This window comes from Thalia democratica, chromosome 2 (assembly GCF_965202585.1).
Source record: "Thalia democratica chromosome 2, ktThaDemo2.hap1.1, whole genome shotgun sequence".
NCBI lineage: Eukaryota > Metazoa > Chordata > Thaliacea > Salpida > Salpidae > Thalia > Thalia democratica.
The window spans coordinates 31,336,768-31,342,975 of NC_139166.1; positions in this window are offsets into that span (position 1 = coordinate 31,336,768).

A 6,208-nucleotide genomic window follows, 5' to 3' on the forward strand; every position below is an offset into this window, starting at 1 on the left:
AAAATGACTAGTGGTCTACCAGAGACAAAATTAGGAGCCTGCCGAATCTGTTTTTTAAATCAAGACTGGGATCCTGTTTAAATATTATTTTAAAAAAATAAATGTATATTTGGAGTTCTATTTGTTTATTTCCTATATTAAGGGTGGAAGCTTATTATTGTTCATAGTCAAATGGGCAAGATTTATCAGAATTTATTTTGCAGGCCGGACGTAATAAAAAAAAAAGAACAATTTTTGGTTAGTAATTAAAAGCGAAGTTTGGTTAAAATATACATTTTATAAATACTACTATGTTGGGAAAGTAAAATTATAAAACTTAAGGCCATAGGGGGGGGGGGGGGGGGGGTCCAACATTTTTTTTTACTAAAATTAACTTTGGCTTTTATATGAAAGCTTAAAGTACAAACTATAAGCCAGTTTTTATAAAATTCAAAAATATCATTTATCTTTTGAGATATTTAATTTTTTGTAAAAATTTTCCAATATAAACGTATGGACCGCAAATTTTTTGGGGTCAATTTTCTCGGAAATTTTAAAATTCACTAAAAACCTATCTCCTCCTTCATTTTTTGACCTAGAGACTTCAAATTTTCAGGAAATGTTTCTTTTGATATTTTGAAGAATCTGAATGTTGGAATTTTTGAAATTTTGAAAAATAAAAATTTTATCCACAAAAAACTAAAAAAAAGGGTGGTTTTTTGACAATAATTTTTTTTTACTCAAAATTAAAAAAATTCCTACAATAGATCTCTTTAAAGTTTAATGATACACATTCTGTGAAAATTTGAGAAAGATTACTCAAAAAATGAAGGAGGAGATAGATTTTTAGTGAAATAGTCTTTTTTCGCATTTTTAGTTTTTGCCATCCATAAGGAACCTATTGAACGCCCTTTCTTTGATCGCTTATATCTCAAAAGTTACTTTAAGTTTTTTTAAGCGGTTAAAAGTGTCTAGTAGCTCAGATTAAATTCTACAAAATAAGATCAAGTTGTAAAAAACAAAGTGGACCCCCCCCCCCTATGGCCATAAAACGAGTTTGTTTTATAAAACCTAATGTTAGTAAGTTTCATGGTAATAATACTTCGCATGCCATAGGCTTCTGCTTGGTGGGCCAGGCCATGAGCCGTGCGTTTTGCATCAAAAACTTTTGGTAATATTTAGCTAATAATTAATTTATGTAAGATAAGCAATATCTGATTCAGTTTGATCAACTTTGTTATGAAATAGAGGTGAACACCATACGGCCTACAGCTAGAATCTAGCACATGCCTAAAATTTTAATGATAAACATTTGTGACAAAGAAAAAAAAAATCTTCTAACCAAAATGTTGAAGTAGAACATAAATTTAATTGAGAATTTTATTGTTGTAGTTTGGTTTCGACAAATTCAAAACTGGTTTAGAGTGTTTTGTAAAAAAATAAAGAAATAAAGTTTTACTATTAGCGTTTAAACACCTTTTTTTATCAAAAAGCTGGATCTGTTTAATCACTATTAATGACGAGTATGTTTTGTGAAGTAAGTTATACAAAATATAATTTTAGACTATTTGATATAATCAAAAAGAAATAAACCAACAAATTCTGATGTGAATTGTGATAGTAAATTGCAACTCATACAAAAAACTTTTATATATATAATTTTTTTTGTAAATAAAATAGTAATATTTTACCAGTGTGAAAAATGATAAATTTTAGTTTATAAAGAAACATTTTTTATAAACAAAAAGATGTTTTTACAATTCTTCAAGTTGTACAAACAAGTAATTTAGTATGTGCAGACATTTTTTGAGTCTATCGAACGTGGGAACTATAGCTTTTTTAAGCTTAATCTGCTCAAAAATAGAACATACTCAGGGTTGCCACTCGGTCAGGAAAAATTTTAAAAAATGACAAAAGTCAGGAAAAATGGGGGGTTTTGACAAAAAGTCAGGAAATTTGATAAAATTCCAAAAAAGGTCAAATTTTGTCAGTTTAAATTTACAAAATTCCTTGTTTTCCAAAGCCTTCAAATGGTAAAAATTAATTAAAAGTCCTTTAAAGTCGGGAAAAAAATCCAAAATTTTCCTAGAAATTTACAAATATATTTAACTTTATTTCCAATGCCTTCATCTGGTATAAATTAGTAAAATATCCTGTTGCAAACATTTTCTATTAACATATTGAACAAGTACCTTACTTGAAAAAGCAGATTTTGTAAGCTTTTTAGCAGGGTTGCCACTCGGTCAGGAAAAGTCAGGAGAAATTTGAAAAAAATGATAAAAGTCAGGAAAAAATGGGGGGTTTTGAAAAAAGTCAGGAAATTTGATAAAATTTAAAAAAAGTCAGATTTTGTCAGGTTAAATTTACAAAATTCCTTGTTTTTCAAAGTCTTCAAATGGTAAAAATTAATAAAAGTCCTTTGAAGTCGGAGAAAATTTCCAAAATTTTCCTAGAAATTTACAAAAATATTTATTTCCAATGCCTTCATCTGGTATAAATTAATAAAATATCCTTTATAAAACTGCAAAAATTTTCTATTAGCATATTGAATAAGTACCCTACTTGAACAAGCAGATTTTGTAAGCTTTTTAGTATTGATGATCTGTAGCAAGGACACTTCCATAGTGAAACTGTGATATATACACAAAAGCTTATCTAGCATAATTTTAGAATCAAAGTGTTTTTTGTTTAAGTAAATAATTAAGTTCTTTATAGTTAAGCAGTAGTTTAAGATTTTATCTAACAAGTTAAAGTGTATACTTATTCTCTTTATAATTTTTTCAAAATTTTTTAAATTTTTACAATAAATTATAAGAGAGGTATATGCCAAGATTAAGTTTACTTATTATTTGTATTTTTTGTAGAGTAACTTAAGTTTTTAAAGTAAATAAAAGTATATTTATTTGTTACAAATTTTATACTAAATGATAAGAGGAAATATTTTATACAACAGATATATAGTTACTTTTTTTATGTCTTTTTTTTACAGTTCCTAAACTTAAGTACTGGAAGTTTGATGATAGAATTCAGCAAAAAAACTGTTGCTTTTAACCTGTATTAAAATTAAATTAAAAGCTTTATATAGTTTCAAGTGTTAGATTATGTATTTTAGAATAAGTTTAATTTAAGAGTTTGATTTAGAAAAGTCAGGAAAATTTTGGTAAAAAGTCAGGAAATTTTTCTCAGCTTGATCAGTGGCAACCATGGTCAAGTCCATTCTTTGTAAAGTTTATTCTTTTATAAGTTTGTTGTGTTTCTACTTGTATACTTATCTTATTTGTATCTTTTATTTTACACCATATTTAATAAGTATTTTTACAAGTTTTATCTAACTCATGAAATAATTTAATCAATATTTTTAAAATAGCTTTTCAGAAATTAACTAATTTAGCATATTAATTTAATTTAGTCTTTTTATTATATTTAAGTTTTTTTTTTGTTTGTGTCATACAGTTACAATTAGAATCTAGTTAATATACATTAATATAACACTTAATACTACTTAGTAATATTATGTATAGCCTTGTCAATCTTGATTTATAGAGCCTATTAATTTGTGATCATTGCATAAACGCATAAAACACATAAGTTAATAACCTTTGAATTTAAAACTGAATCATTGATATTTATTTGCTCCTCGTTTAACTATATAAAAAACGTAAGACTAAACAAAAATACTAAAATTTATAGCCATTATTGTTGTCATAAATATTCGCAGTTGCTTAAGGTTTAAAAGAGTTTTTAGTACTATCTTTTGCTTGTCTAAAGTTTTTACTTAAATATGTTCTGCTGATGTTTTTTTCAATGGTAGAAAAACATCAGACTTCCTCTTTCCTCTACATTCTAGAACGATAAACGTTTTTTGAAGGTCAAACAAGCAAGCTTTGTTTGCGCTAAAACTGGTTAAAATAACTGTTCTCTTTTCTGGACGACTTGATAAATGTTAAAAAGTATTTATAATTTGATTGCAATTAAAGTCTTAATAATCAGTGTGATTATTTTCAATGATAAAACGCGATTTTTATTTATATAACTATCCTGAAAAAAAAACATAAACTTTTAAAAAAATCAAATTGAAAATAGCAAAGCTTAAAAACTGATATAAAAATGTAATTAGACTACAAAACTGTAAAGTTATACATTTCTAAGGCTTTAAAACAATCTGTTGTCCTTAACTAGACGTTAAAAGATATCCAAATGGTGAACGACTCGATGATCGAAAGGTTTTTAGAACACCAGGTTCTCGGAACAAACTTTTTTAACGCTTTTTTGTTGTTGTTTTAATGATAATAAAGTAAATACTTTGAATAAATTAATTCAAAAAATAAACTCATTTTTCAATTTAATAGAACTCAATTAAAATAGTTTTATATTCTTTCATAAGTTTTAAAACAAAAGAAATACTTTTATTTTGACTATATTTTATGATAAAATTGAAAAATAAATTAGTCAAAAAACTTGACTATAATCAAAAATTATAAGAAGAATAATAATTTTCGAACATTGAATGTTTATTTTTTAAATGATAATAAAGTATATGGTGATAATTCTGTATAACCACTTGAAACAAACTAGTTTAAAAAATTCTATATTTACTTATTATGGAAGGAACCCCGAAGACCTGAACAAAATTAATTGAAAAAACTGGCGGTCACTCTGTATTTTTTTAAGGAGGACTTTTTTAATAGACAGCACGTAAATGGTGTAAGACAATATAGTCCTAGACAAGACGCTAAAAGGTATCCAAGTGGTTTGCGGCTCGATAACCGAAAGCTTCTTCGTGCACCAGGTCCTAGGACCAATTACTTTGAGCACTTTTATTTTTGTCGTTCAATAAACAATAATATTGAACAATAGAATGTATTTTTATTTCGAAAAGTTTAAATCAGTTTAAACAAAAAATGGTAAATACTTTATGTTACGGCCAAAACTTATTATTAAAATATATTTTTTAATTTATATACATTAAAAAAAAAAAATATTATTGAAAGATGAATTCATTGTTTAATACCAAAATAAAAGTTACAAATGTAATTTTTAGCCTACAGATTCAAGTTAAACCGAGTATATATGTTACAAATTAAGCAAATATGCTTTTTATTGTAAGGCTACAAAAAGGTCTAAAAAAATTTGTACTTCTAACCTTGTTGAGTTTTAAAGAAGAGTACACTTAGAAAAATTATAAGTGAATCAAAAACAGTATTAACCTTTATTTTATAACGATAGATCATACAGTTTAGAGTGTAAGTTTCACCAACAGAAGCTTAACTTTGACTGAGATCGTGAAGACAAATTACTTTATTTTGAGACAACATTATATTTTTAGACTAAGAGAAGTTCTTTATAAAGCGCGGCATAAAAGTTAGGAATTGTTGACTTATTCAAAAAAAAATTACTGTAAAATTGTCTGTACTTAGCTTTTTGTTTTAAGTAAAAAGTTTTTTTTTCAGTAAATAAAACAAGCTTCTCCTAGTATTTTGTATTCACGATCTCATAATCAAATTCTTAGAAAACAAAGGTATCAGTAACATACTATAAAATTAAATGTATGACTCTACCGTAAAACAGACCAGCTTTAAAAACAAGTACGTTTTAGTTCTAATCTTATCAAATAATAAAACTCACTACAAAAGAAATACTTTTTTATTGAAAAATAATTGCGCTGTAGTTTCTATAGATATTTCCAAGTTGAAAATAAGAAATATTCTACTTACATAACTACGTACTATAAATTAATACTTTTTTACCGTAAGCCTCGTAGACTGACTTAACATCAAACGTAACAAAAAAACACATTAGATCGAAAATAATTTGTAAGAGTGGTGACAACATCTTGATTTGATGATGTTTCAGCAGGTATGAAACATATTAAAAATTACCTTATTTTAGTATTAATGAATAGAGAGAAACAATAATAAAATAGCCCTTTAAATAACTGTTTTTCTCATACATATATCAGGGGTCGGCAAACTGGGGCCCGCAACTATGTTTTTATTTTAAATGGATCCGACCCATAAAAGGTAAAACTATGACCAGCTAATACTTGGTGCGCAAAAAACTTGCACTAATAACTAAAGATCCTAAACATGGTAGAGACATATAAGCTATGCTTAATGGAAGCTTTGACAATCGTTGAGAAAAACGAACATGTTTTAATCGAAGAAGATAGTTGATGGGTACATGCAGACAACAAACGAAATTCTTACTACAAGACTAAAAAAAAACCTTT